The sequence below is a fragment of the Genypterus blacodes genome, unplaced genomic scaffold, assembly GCF_046128005.1.
Source record: "Genypterus blacodes isolate CSIRO-AG114 ecotype Tasmania unplaced genomic scaffold, CSIRO-AGI_Gbla_v1 ptg000214l_1, whole genome shotgun sequence".
Taxonomy (NCBI): Eukaryota; Metazoa; Chordata; class Actinopteri; order Ophidiiformes; family Ophidiidae; genus Genypterus; species Genypterus blacodes.
The window spans coordinates 2,791,287-2,804,648 of NW_027467013.1; the positions used below are offsets into that span (position 1 = coordinate 2,791,287).

Below are 13,362 nucleotides of genomic sequence, written 5' to 3' on the forward strand. Positions count from 1 at the left end.
ACCATGAACCTGCACCAGCCAAATGAATGCCATATATCATTTTCATGTGTGTCAGCACTAAATGCATTTTGTGGAGTCTTTTGCATGACCTCCTCTATTCGGCTACCGAGCAATTAGGCCGGTAAATTACCTGCTAAATATAACATGACCCATTGTTGTCCTGGATTTCTCACCGTTAAAATAGCACTTTCACCATCTTAATACAGGTAAGACAAGGAATCGGCCCTCACTGTGCTAAATCACTCTCTACTCCACTAGTCCTCACACTGACACAACAAAACATGTTGTTACTCACAGCAGGAGTCTGCCTGTCCACAGGATGTCTCTGAAAGTAACAGATAGACTTCGATTTTGCTGATATTTGCTTGTTTTTTCACTTTTTTGTAACATTTCTCAGGCAGGCGGTTTGAGCTCAGACAGGTGCCAGGTTTATGGTGTCAACGTACATGAAGAAATACACCTCAGGAACATTAAGCTACAAGCAGACGATGCTGATTCGGCAAAATAAAACGACAACAGTTACAGATGAAGATCCAGCAGGAGATGACGTCATGGCGATAGTAAAAGTCTGAAATTGGAGGAGTGATTAGGTCCATGAGCTCTTTTTAGCCCCCCCTTTTACCACAGGGGCTGGTGTAAGTGACGGAGACACACTGGGAACCACTTGTGCTCGGCTGGAGAAAAAAAAGGTTCCCAGGCCCTGAAAACTTGCTGGTGTGGAATAAAGGGACAGGGACGTCCCAATCCAGGAGGCAGGAGATTGCAAGCGGTTAAATCTGATGTCACTGTCTCGTTCGGCTACATCAAGCTCATGTAAACGTGGGCTCCTTCCTTCTAAATCACAGAAATGTATTACTTTGATATCAGGGACACAGACGCAGCACAGATTGTGTGCTGTTGGACAATTTTAGTGTGTGTGAAATGAAGTGTGTAACACCCCCAGCCACTTGACCCGGCTCCTCACATGCGTCCCTCACGGCTCCCATGGGATCGATACTTCAGAGACGCAGTAACGGTGAGCAGAAAGAGTCGGAAAGTGCCAGATTCACTAGATTAACTGGGATTTCTCCCTCCACACCCCATCCCCCCCCCCACCACACACATACACACTCCCCCCTCCCTGAGCCGGGGCATTGGAGAACGGAAGTGTGCCTGCAGAACAAACCCCTCGCTTTGAGTCGCCGAGACGTGCACAGATTTAAAATGGAGTCCTTCAATCCAACAACATCTGAAAGAGGAGGAGGAGGGAGATTTGGGATGGAGAGGGAGAGAGGGAGGGAGAGAGAGTGGGTAAACTGCAGGGGGAGGAGCTCAGTCAAGTGGATCGGAGTGGGTCTACGTATATTTTAATGCATAATTAAAACCCCACCTGTTCCAGTTCAGGGAGACAGAGAGGGGGTCTGAGGAGGGCGGAAAGTTGTGTGTGTGTGTGTGGGTGGGGGGGTGCTAAAAGTGTAATGACACCATTAGCATGTTTGAAAAGCCTGAACACACGTTAGCATGATTGCCTCTAATTTCCATACATATTGAGGCGTGCCACAGCGACACAGAGCTGCGGCCATTGAAGTGAGATACACAGGAGACCACTGGGCAGGAAGAGGGGGGGGGGGGGGGGGCTGCTGCTGCTGCTAGGGCTTAAGGATCGCCGTGCATCACTAAGTCCTCATCCTCCATTTCCATATTATTTCCCTAAACCTTCCGCTCACACCCACATCCGTAAAACAGACACCAAATCCGGACGGACGGCGGGTGGCAGTCTGAAGATTCCCCCTGAGAACGACCTCAATCATTCTGACAGCCCACTGGAAATATTGTTAATTGCCTCTTTTCTAAAAGTGAAGGTTTATTACTTTGCTGACAATAATTTCCATCATTAAGCCTTTCTATGTGAGCATTAACCCTGTGTGGTGATTACAAAGTGTCAATTCTGATTCCATTAAGTTCTCTAAACTCACGCAAAGTCAGCTGTAATATAATCAGGGGACTGTGAGATGTTTCACACCCCTGATGGGATTTATGAGCTCTTCTTTTGTCCTTATTATCACAGCGGCAATGTTACTGTGTTTGAGTTTAAGCTGCTTATTGTGCCAAAACCACTTACAAGTCCCTCCCAAACAGCTCAAACTGAACACAAGCTACTTCAAACATCTTCTGTATGTGTGAGTGAGTGAGTGAGTGAGTGAAAGAGAGAGAGGGAGCGAGCGCACATCAATATTATGTATCATTTTTGGACCAGATGATTCTGATTACTCCCTTATGTTTCTTAACATCACAGCACTTGTACTTTTATTGACTGTGAGTGTGTGTGTGTGTGTAATTGTGCAAAAGGAGGAGGAGACCACTCAGATTCTTGTTGACTGGGATAGTAAATATAAATCTTGAGACAGAAATGCGTCTCTTCTTCTTCTTCTCTTCCCTTCTTGGCTACAGAGGGTAAATGTCAGCCTCTGCCTTTCGCTCAGGGATTTCCCCTGTGGATTCAAGCGAGCTAAATTAAATTAGTGTTGAACAAAACAAGAATTATCTGACACATGTTACTCATAATTAATATGAGCCTCTGGTTTTCGTTTGCAATACGGAGCAGCGGCTGCTTGCTAATGAGATAATAAGGAACGCTCGACTTTGAGGAGTCACTGTCCGGAGGGTTTAAGTCACACACACACAGGTGGTGTGTGCTGCTCTGAGCGCTCATACCTCCACCAGGGCCCAGCAGTATCACTATTTTGCCTATATAAAACCAGACTATCACTATAAATAACTTCAACTAATGCATAAAATTATTTATTCGCCTTTATCACCTCCGCCTACACTTCCACCTGTCCTTCTGCTGCTACAGCCAGGCAAACACAACACGGGGAAGCTGTTGGTGTGCTCGTGCGACTCCTCTGCTTTACTCCAATTCCACATAATGAAGTGTGCCACAGCTCCCATCGATTTCCGACCGCAGTAATTAAGAAAACACTTGTATCTTCTCTTTCTTTCTTTTCACCTTCATTCCTTCTGTTTCAGGTCAACACCATCCCTCTCTCTGATGCATTGATACAAAAGCAGTAGGGTTTCTAATACTTAGTTAATCAAGAACAATTCACCCTTTCAGAGCCTTTATCTTAAGTGCATGAGTATAAAGGGTTAAATCCCTCTGCCTTTGAGTCTGACGTTCATTATATGCCATCATATCAGCTGAACCATTAGCTCCCATAGTGGAGACAGCCATTTTCTCCACTTCGTGACCTACATTCAGTATCAGTACTTTTTAGGGTTTCATTCCTAACTTGTGTGTGCATTGTGAGTGAATCCACCCCAGCATAGAACACAAAGTTCCCTTTCTAAAGACAGGAGGATACTCAGAATGCCACGGTCTCTCGCTGAGGTTTTAATTTGCAAGGCGACACCAAGTTCCAAGCATCAATTTCATCCTTCATTTGCCTTCAGCGGCCCACCTTGAAGGAAGGTGTGAGACCCACAGAGGCAAAGATAGAGAGAGAGAGAAAGTGAGAGAGAGAGAGGGAGAGAGAGAGAACAGAGGAGTGACACCCTCCCCCATGAGGAGAACTTGTGACTCCATCAGAGCACTTGTAATGAGTGGACTCCTGTGGGGAATTCTCTAAATGGACTAATTTGTAATTGATTCAGTGCATTAATTACCATGCTGGTTACGCCTGTGTCATGGTTAATATTGTGCCGATCTGACGAGGCTGGTGGAGGGGGGGGGGGCACGTTCGCATAGGGACTGTTCGGGTGAAGCAGCCATTATTCAATTATGCCACATATATCGCCGGCAAGGCAGGACCTAATCTGAGATTAATCACTTCCCCTCGCCGCCCTGCTATTGGCTGATGGGTGGCAAGGAGGTGCTGGAGGGGGGAGGGGGGGAGGTCCTACATTCGTGTTGCTCATGGTTCGCTCTTTAATCATGCCTGGGAACCAAACCTCCTGTGTTGCGGAGAGACGTCCGCAGTATAATGAGAGCTCAAACAAATCTCTGGATGGAAAGGAGGGAAAACTCAATAATGGACAACGCTTTTATCAGATTCCCATCGGAAAACTAAGCCAACTTCTCGTCTGTACTTCACACCGATCCACTCATCTATTGCGTCACGAAACAGTTTGTCCCTGTACGCTCTGTCTACTCAATTCTGTGCCTCCTCATTTACGTTATTGTTCACACTGGTTCTGTTATCGATCTGATTTCATTGAGCTCTCTCAATCTCTCTCTCCCTCCGTTGTTTTCCCTCCTTTGCAGAAATCGAGATGGGAGCGCCTCAACTCAAACAGACAGACAGACAGACAGACAGAACACACCCAACCACCTCAATTATACAAAAATATAATAATGCAGTGGGAAATGTGTTTGTTTAATGAGCCACTTTAGAAAGGAGTTGAAATGAGCCGATGTGAATGCGAGACATGTTTGCTCTGTGGATCGCTGTCCAGGACCTCTGCGCTTGGATAAATGAGCTTAATTTTAGAGGTTGATGAATCTCATTGGCAAACTGAATCTTCAGTGATGTGAAATAACGCAGTGTTTCCTGTGATAGAGGTTCATTCTATCAGGAGGAGCTCGTAGTGCTGCCACCTGGACGACTGATGGAGAAGCAATCTTTCAAATGCAAACACATCACAGCATTTTTTTTGAAATAGGCCTCTTCATGTGCAGAAAGCATTTGATATCACAGCACATTAAGCGCTGATGTCGCCATGTTGCCGTCATGACGCCAGCTGACTTTGATTGGTTGATTGAAGGTTACAGGACATGAGAGGTGAAAGGTTTCGAGTGTGAACTGATGGAACACTAAGTGGAGAGGCACTTAGCTGCGATTGGCTGAAAATGGATTCTACCGACAGAAATATTGACAACGACATCACCCCTGCCCACTCAATGATGATGTGTGTGTGTGTGTGTATTTTTCTGAGCGGGCGACAGACAGAGCGAGAGAGAGAGAGAGAGAGAGAGAGAGAGAGAGAGAGAGAGAGAGAGAGAGAGAGAGAGAGAGAGAGAGAGAGAGAGAGAGATCATCTACCAGTTTAGCTACATGATATTTTTCAGAAATTCAACTGATGCTGTGTTCCAGACGACTGAGAGCTGGAGAGCCTCCAACCTCCTACGTGAAAAAAGTAAGACGGAGCAGCACTTGGAGTTGCTGGTAAACTACAAATATATTAACCTCGACTTTGCCAACAAGCCGCTGCCTGACGTCAACACGGAGTCAAAGCCAAAACAGGCTAAATATTCTGCTAAAGGCCACAGAGGCAATTTTCCTGCATAAAAACACGATACATGGAATGCAACCTTCAAAATCCTTAAGACTAGTTATTTACAAAAAAGAATGTGTCATTAATGTATCAAAAAACAATGTTCATGTTATTGGAAGTCCGACTTTCAGCTGCGTAACGTCTCCTTGGCCGCATGAAAGCATGACCCCAAAATGTCCCAAAAGGCTTCAGCCAGCGTCCCTGCTTCTGTTTACAGCAAACCATAAAGACAAACTGCATATTCCAGGGAAATGAGTGCTGACCCTGCGTCTCAACAGTGGGATGCATTCTCAGTTTAAAAACAAGTGATGTGTGTGCACTGTTCACTCCCTTTTCCCCTTCATCAACTTTTAGTTCAGCCGCTTTCTCAGCCCAAAGCAAAGAGGGAAGATAAAATAGAGCGCACTCTCTCTCTCTCTCTCCCTCTCTCTCCCTACCTCTCTCTCTCTCACACTTGATTATATTTCTGCTTTGATCTACAGCAGCCATGGCCTAAACATTCTGGAGGAGTCTGGACAGAGCCCAGCACAACAAAAACAATACCTAGAGCCAGACTCCACTGTGCCCCTCGCTCCATATTTCAGTGCAGCAGTCTGAGCAGCGGCTGCAGAAACCTCCTCTTCTCCAGATATTATTACAGTGAGATCCACCGGGAACCCAGGGGGGGAAAAAAAAAGGATGAAACTATCCAGCTGTTTAGACTAACAGTGTTCACTCACTAATATCAGTCCCAGAGTGCAGACAAAGGTACTAGTTTCTGTTTTGGCTGGTTTAAGGTTACACACTAGTCCCCCAATGGTTTTGCTGTGCTGTTGTTGGAGTTTGGATTCTAGTCTGAGAGTTTTGTGTCAGGTAGTTCTACAGTCTTCCTGTTTCTTCAGCCCTCCATTATTACCCCGCTGAGACGGTTAAGTGTTGCTGTGGGGGAACTCGGGCCACACTTAATGGCCCTAACAGCATTATTAGCTAATAAAGGTTGATGGGGCCTCGCGGCTCTATAAATTTGGGAGGCCAGGGGATGAAGAAGAAGCAAAGACTGCGGTGAGGTGACGTGAGGTCTGGGGAATTATCTCTCTTGGTTTGCATTGAGTAACACCCTGTATGGGAAATATGGGTGCAATTGTTTGTGGAAGAAAATTGATGTTTTAGTTTTCAGGAGGTGTTCAAGAGTCAAATCAGGGGAGGAGTCAAACACTTGTTGACCATGAGGGCACCAACAACAAACAAGGAGCACCATGTGTAGCTAAACTTTGCTGAAGAAAAAAAAATCTAAATTGTTAGAGTATAATTGTACTTATAGCACAAAATACATGTCTATGAATACACAGCCTTCATTTCTTGGTCAATCACAGTTATACCAGCGGTGAATAAATGAACCATGAAAACTTTCGCTGCTGTTTCAAGTCGTGCAACTTCCCTTTGTTCTAGTGAAAAATCTTTTTCAGGAATTTGTGGCCTCAAAATTTGGTATAATGCAGGTGAAGTGTGCCATCAACCGCATTTTCTCTGCCGTGAACTTCAGCAGTTTTTTTCATCCTCAGCATGAGTGGAGAGTAAGTGGGGATTGGCAAATACAGCAGGTAAGCCAGGAGCAGCTGGGAGAGGCATGATTACAGAATGGCAGAAGCAGAGAGTGAAAACTGGTGCCACTATATTCTAATAACGCAGCCTGGAAGCCATGGGGGGGTTAGGAAGAAGGAAATGCTGTTTTTACCCTTAATGCATTGCAGCTAAAATCTCCAGAAAGAGTCACTGTCTTAACTTAGATATCTGTCTGTATGTTACCGATCCTTCATAGCCTCGATTCTTATTTCTACAGTAAAGCCTGTTGTTGCAGTCAGGACAAACACAGTTATATAATTGCCGCTGCCCCATTAAAACAAGTGGAAGAAGAGTGGAGGAGAAGAAAGTTGATGTGGCCTCTTATTCTGATAAAGGTCTGACTCTGTCCACAGGGGACAGCGGATTCAGAGCTGTGACCCACTTGGCTGTCCTCTCTCCCTCTCTCTCCCTCTCTCTCTCTCTCACAGTTGGTATCCAGCCAATGGAGTTTTCTTGGCAGCTCGACCCATCAGCCTTTCAAAGAATTAAACAAACCCAGATAACAATCATGTTTAATTAAGACGCTTAAGTTTTATGGAGGAATTACAGCACGAAGACTTTGATGGAAATCTGCGTGTTGTTCAGCGGAGATAAGAGAGGAAACTCGTCGACTTTGAGCAAATTGAACCTTATGCCGGGATTATGCAGACTGGGTTTGTTCTGCTGTTGGACTGACTCTTCCTCCCGCTGCTCGGGTCAGCTGTTGAATGGATAGACGATCTAACCAGCAGGCCACTAGCCTGTCTGCTTACTATTTATTATATATTTAACCAAAGCTGATACTAAAACCACAGCAATGCACTTTGTTAATAGGAATAAAACCAAAACTAAAAGCGTAAGTAAGTGAGGGGATAAAATAAAACTTTATTTAAAAACCAAACATCCAGTCTGTGGTCCATATCAGCTATCTACTACTGACCATCGCTTCTCTCTAATGGAAACGCGGCTAATGACACAAAGGGTCAATCCCTTTATTACTGAAAAACTGCCAAATAAAAACACTTCACTTCCTGCCTTGAAAATGAGCTGCTATCTATTCAGATACACTGTTCTGTGCTCTGCGTCGGTATGTAAACCAAAAGTTTGACGCTTCAATATTTGACTGAGGTCCACAGAACTGAGCTCCCATGAAAGTGTGAATCATCAGCGGGCAAAGTTTTACAAAGTTGTGTGAGGACAAGACAATTTCATTTTCTTATTCTACAATTCTTCTCATGTACTCGGCCTTTTTTTCTCTCAAATGTACACTGTGCTATTCAAGCAAGAGCTACACAGAATGGATTTTCTCTGTAAAAACACAAGATGATGATTTGATATATTTGGTGCAGTTTTTCATCGGCGGGTGTGAAGAAAATCAGTTTTTAGTGTTTTCAGTGTTTATTAAAGTTTTGCCTCCATTCACAATAGCGTTTGTGCAATAACATGTGTTTATCTGACCTTCTTCTTTCCCTTCTTTGTGAAATGACAACACCACACGGAATGAAATCAAAAATAAATGATGGAGGTCACCAAGATTGCAAACCAGAGCAGATTCTAAAACTCATAAAACTAAACTGAAAAAACTGAGGTGAGGAATGAAAGAAGCTGACCTACAATGACCTCGTTGCAGACGCTCATCTACACCTACACAGGAAGTCTAGAGTCTAATCTTGACCCCGCCCGCTCCTTTGCCACCTGCTTCAACTAGCACCCTGTGTGATCTGACCGACATCCACTTTTAGAGAAGCAACAGGCCACACACACACACTCTTACTCAAATAGCTTTTTCAGGGAACATGTTGAAGCTCTGCTGTTTGCATTCATCTTAGCTGATACTCCAAAGAAATCCAAAAAATGGGTCAAGTGAGAGCGAGAGAGCAAGAGAGTGAGCGAGTTGAGGACACATTGTTTGACTGTAATGACATGAGACTTTTATCTCCCTACTGGAACATTCATTTTGAATATTACAACCAAGGCACGTTAAAAAGAAGAGTGCTTTTTATTAAGACTTTACTTCTTATAGGGGGAAAAAAAGATTGTCGGTTCAGTTCATAAATGTGGATCCAACCCGAGAGAAGACTTGAAAGGCAAAGTAAAATGTTTACTGCGATTAATAATGTACTGCGAGAGGACGAGACGTGCCAGGCAATAAGCAGTTACGTCCGCTCGGATTCTCGGCTTTGGTCGTCGTGGTTACAACAGGTGGCAAGCACACAGCAGCCTTTTTGATTTGCAGGGTCGCAGTAAAGAGTCGCCTTCCCCTCATCTTCATCTTTCGGTTCGGAGGGTGAAAGTAACTGCTTCTCTGCACTCACACCTCAAAGCTCTCTCAGGCTCCTTGTCCTCCACTGACTTGTAGTTTCTGTTTCACCACAGAGGAAGAGAGAGAGACCGGAGCACAAAGAGAGATGGACACTCCTGTTTATGGGAAATGTTAAAGATAGCTGATTAATACGGGGGGGAGCAGGTTAGTGATGCATAGCAGCGAGAGACTCAAAGGCACAAATCGTTTTCACCATCGACTCTAACCGTGAATTGAAAAGCACTTTTGAAAGAAAAGATGATAACAGGGAAGATTGTGCAATAAAAAAAGCAACTGAAGCCATCTACAGTTGGAAGGCTCTTTAAATCTCTCCATTAAAATGAAAAAATTAATAGAATAGCAACAGAACCAGAACTGTTTTGACTGGACTTGAGCTCTGATGGATCCGCCTTCAACTTCCTGTCCCTGACAATGAAATCCACTCATTAAAGACAAGATAACTGACTTCATCCCTGTCTTCTCTTTGGTGACCAACTTCATCGTCTTCATCAATTCGGCTGCAGAATCGGCAACCTTCCTGTTCCGTGCTGCTTACGTGTATCTGTTTCCCTCTGACTTCATTAACACACCGTTTCTTTTGGAACCTGTCCGTACATTGTAGACTCTGTCACTGAAAGTAGCGAGTCGCAGTAATTTTCACTTCCCAGATAGTCGTGCACACAGCGAGACAAAAGCCTGTGTAATTACAGTGCTAGTCACTGGTCCATTAGTGATAAAGACATGAAGGCTCACATGGGTGGAGTTGGCACCGTTAGCTCCCCACAATGCATTCATTTCACGGTAAAAGCTGCAATTATCCTAAAAGAGTCTCTCTTTCTAATTCTCTATCTCTGTTTCTTTTTCTATGCACCCTTTCCCGTCTCCTCTGCTGTCCTTTTATCTGTCTCACTGTCAGGCAATGGGATATTATCGGCATAAAACAGTGTCATCAGCCCCGAAAAAGGCAATTAAGTTATTCTCTCATCTATTCGGGAGGAAAGAAAAGGAATCAGGCTGAATGGAAAAGGACAAAGACGATTCTGTCCTCCCACGCCGCCTCTCTCACTTTTCTATTTGTCTTCTAATAGGAGACTGTTCACTTCCCTTTGTGGTTCCTCCTGAAATGACACAGCGTCACTTTGGGATGACTGATAGAGACAATAATGAGGTCTCTAGGGTCTGAGGGAGGCTCGGGTGCGACTGGTCTCGTCCCTGTTTAATGCATAATAATAAAGCCCATTATCCGTCTGCTTAGCCAGACCAAACAAGTCGCGGCCTCACAGACGGAGGCTGAAACAACAGGAGCCGCCGCGTTAAACACAGTTGAAGTTTCTCACCCGCTGACTGCACAGAGGACGCCGAATCTAAGGAGAACGTGTGAAGACGATGTGGGTTCAAACTGAGGACGCAGTGATGGAAGACGGACAAGAACGTCCAGAAGTTTTCACACACAGAAAATATGAAACGGTCCAGGAAGAACTGAGATATTATTTCCCTGTCCATCAGAAGTGGAAATGAAGATGTCTCTACTTCAGTATTACGCAATAACACAACTGATACTGTTGATCAAAATAAAGCATCAGACGAGGAGCTGTGACAAGAAATCACCGCTGTCATCCGGACGCTGAGCTGTGAGTAACGTGAGACATCAGTGTTCTGTCCTCACTAATCACTGTGATGTTGACGATTTTGTCGTTCTTAAGCATCCCTAACATCTTTATTGGACTAACGTCTCTCAATGATGTCTCAATTTGCCGGTTAACCTGATTTATGAACAGAACACGCAGACAGACAGCTTATTTTAAGGTGTGTAGAATATTTGATACACAAGCGCTGGAGAAATCAATAATAATACAGCAGTTATGACTCTTATATCCTATAGAATTTGGGTTTCCTTTGGATTTGAAGAAGCTACAAAGATTGATGAAGACATCCAATCTGCATGAGCAAGTCATTCCAGTTTAGAGTCCAGTAAGAGAAGAGAAGAGGAGAACATGAAGGTGAAGGTGACACCGGTCTGATCGATGAGGCGGGACTAATTAAAAGTAAATAAGAGACTGATAGATATTTCATGTGCCATTGATGGGTTTGGGCACTTTTAAATTAATTTTCGGATATTTGTGCAGTGTGTGTGTGTGTGTGTGTGTGTGTGTGTGTGTGTGTGTGAGAGAGAGAGGTGATAGCCGGGGACAGAAAGTGAGCCGTTGACACCTTGTTTATCATCCGGTCCAAGTTCATCTGGCTCGCACGGGTCAGCGCCTCTGACCGCACCGCCCTCTGACCCCCACCCAGCATCTCCCCCCCCCCCCCCCCCCCCCCTCTCCTCCCCAGGCTATTTATCCCCCCAGATACCCTGCTGGTGAAATTGGCTGAGGGCTAATCAACATTTAGCTCCTCCGAGTGTGTTATTACACAGCAATTGATGGATGGTACAATTACACCCTGTGTCACTTAGCTAAATGGCTATGTAATCCTAATGAGTTTTTATTCAAACACTGACTAGTTAGCGCAAGGAAGGGTGGGGGTGGAGGTGGAGGAGGGGGGCGGAAAGGAAGTAAGAGAGGGGGGGATAGGGGAAGAATTGACTGCGGAGCGGGGAGGGGGCGGGGGGGTAATCAGGTGATATGATGAATGTTGGGCGCTCATGACTGGAATCAGCAACTTCTACAGCCGGGCCGGTGAAGACGAGGGAGACTTTCAAACTTGAATTTGTATGCAAATGAAGCAAAAACTACTGTTCTGTGTTTTATTACATTATTCACACGGAGGAGCCGACTAAAGAAATGAGGATCAAGTATTGCTAATAATGTGTGATGGGAGTCCATGGAGGGTTGATCTTTCTGAGGCAAAATGTGTGTTTCAGTGTCGGACAAGAGAGAGAGAAAGAGGCAAAGACAGAGAGACTGAAAGAGACGAGAGACAGAGAGAGAGAAAGAAGGAGTGAGAGAGACAGAATCAGAGAGAGAGAGACAGAGACAGAGAGACAGAGAGACAGAGAGAGAGAGAGAGACAGAGAGAAACAGAAAACGAGTCAGAAAGAGGAAAACACAGCACAAGCAACAATGTAACAAGTCACAAAGAGAATGTCAGGGTGAGATGAAGAGTGTGTGTGTGTGTGTATTTGTGTGTGTGTGTGTGTGTGTGTGTCTGTGCGTGTGTGTGTGTCTGTGTGTGTGTGTGTGTGTCTGTGCGTGTGTGTGTTTGTGCATGCAGGGGGCTGAGGAGTGAGTGAGACTTCCTGCAGCCACTATGATAGAGGTGATGGATGGATGCGACACACTGCATTAACATTTCTGTCAGACAGAGAGAGAGTTTAGACTCAGAGGGAGAGAGAAGGGTGATCACAAACTCACAGCGCACACGCACACACACACACACGCACAAGTCTGCATCATGGAGAAGCAGCCTTCTGAAGGTTGCTAGTTTATATCCCTGATCTGGATGTGGTGTGTGACTGAGCGGCCCTGGAGGACTCAAACCCTGCAGCAGAATGTTTTCAAGAAGTTTAAACAATGAAACCGTGAGTAGAATGACTGATAAACCCACCGCCAGGTAGATGCAGGGAGAATCTGAGCACTCAAGGCCGCCAGGTACCTCATCATCATGCACACACACATACACATACACACACACACTGCCTGGGTTGAGGGCTAAATAAAGGCAGGAGCAGCTGTCTTCAGTGAGTGCCGTTATCACCAGGGTGTTGTTAATGAGCAAGATGGAGTGTGGTTCCATCGGGACTATTGAGCCATGGCCTCCTAAGCCTCCACGCCGGGGCCGTTCTTGAAAAGGACTCGCCCGTCTAAGTCGTAGAAGGGGTGGAAATTGATTTTGATCCTCCTGAGGACCGGCACGCGTGTCGTCCGCCTTTTGTCCGGCGAGCAGCGCGGGGAGACAGATATGAAGTTTGAAAGGCATCAGAGGAGCACGGTGGCCTATTGTCACGCTCCGGCTCTGCTTCTCCCTCTCTGCTGACGCTCTATTCAGTCTGCCGCTGCTCCGTTACGATAAGCACTATCACCTCTGCTTTGTGTGTGTGTGTGTGTGTGTGTGTGTGTGTGTGTGTGTGTGTGTATGTGAGCAGTGAGTGTGTGTGTGTGTTATGAGAAAGTATATCTCCCTGCATCTCCTGCTCCCAGACGGAGTGAGTTTGGAGTTTGAGTTTGGCAGTCATTTCCTCTGAGCGCCGATACTGTGGGTCAGGATGGGCAGAGGAGTTATTCAAC

General features: G+C 45.3%; 1 protein-coding gene across 2 annotated transcripts in view; it reads right to left on the minus strand.

Moving 5' to 3' along the window:
- Positions 1–13,362, minus strand: part of erbb4b (erb-b2 receptor tyrosine kinase 4b) — a 234,144-nt gene that overhangs the window by 98,508 nt on the left and 122,274 nt on the right. The gene's annotated exons all lie outside the window — the stretch shown is intronic.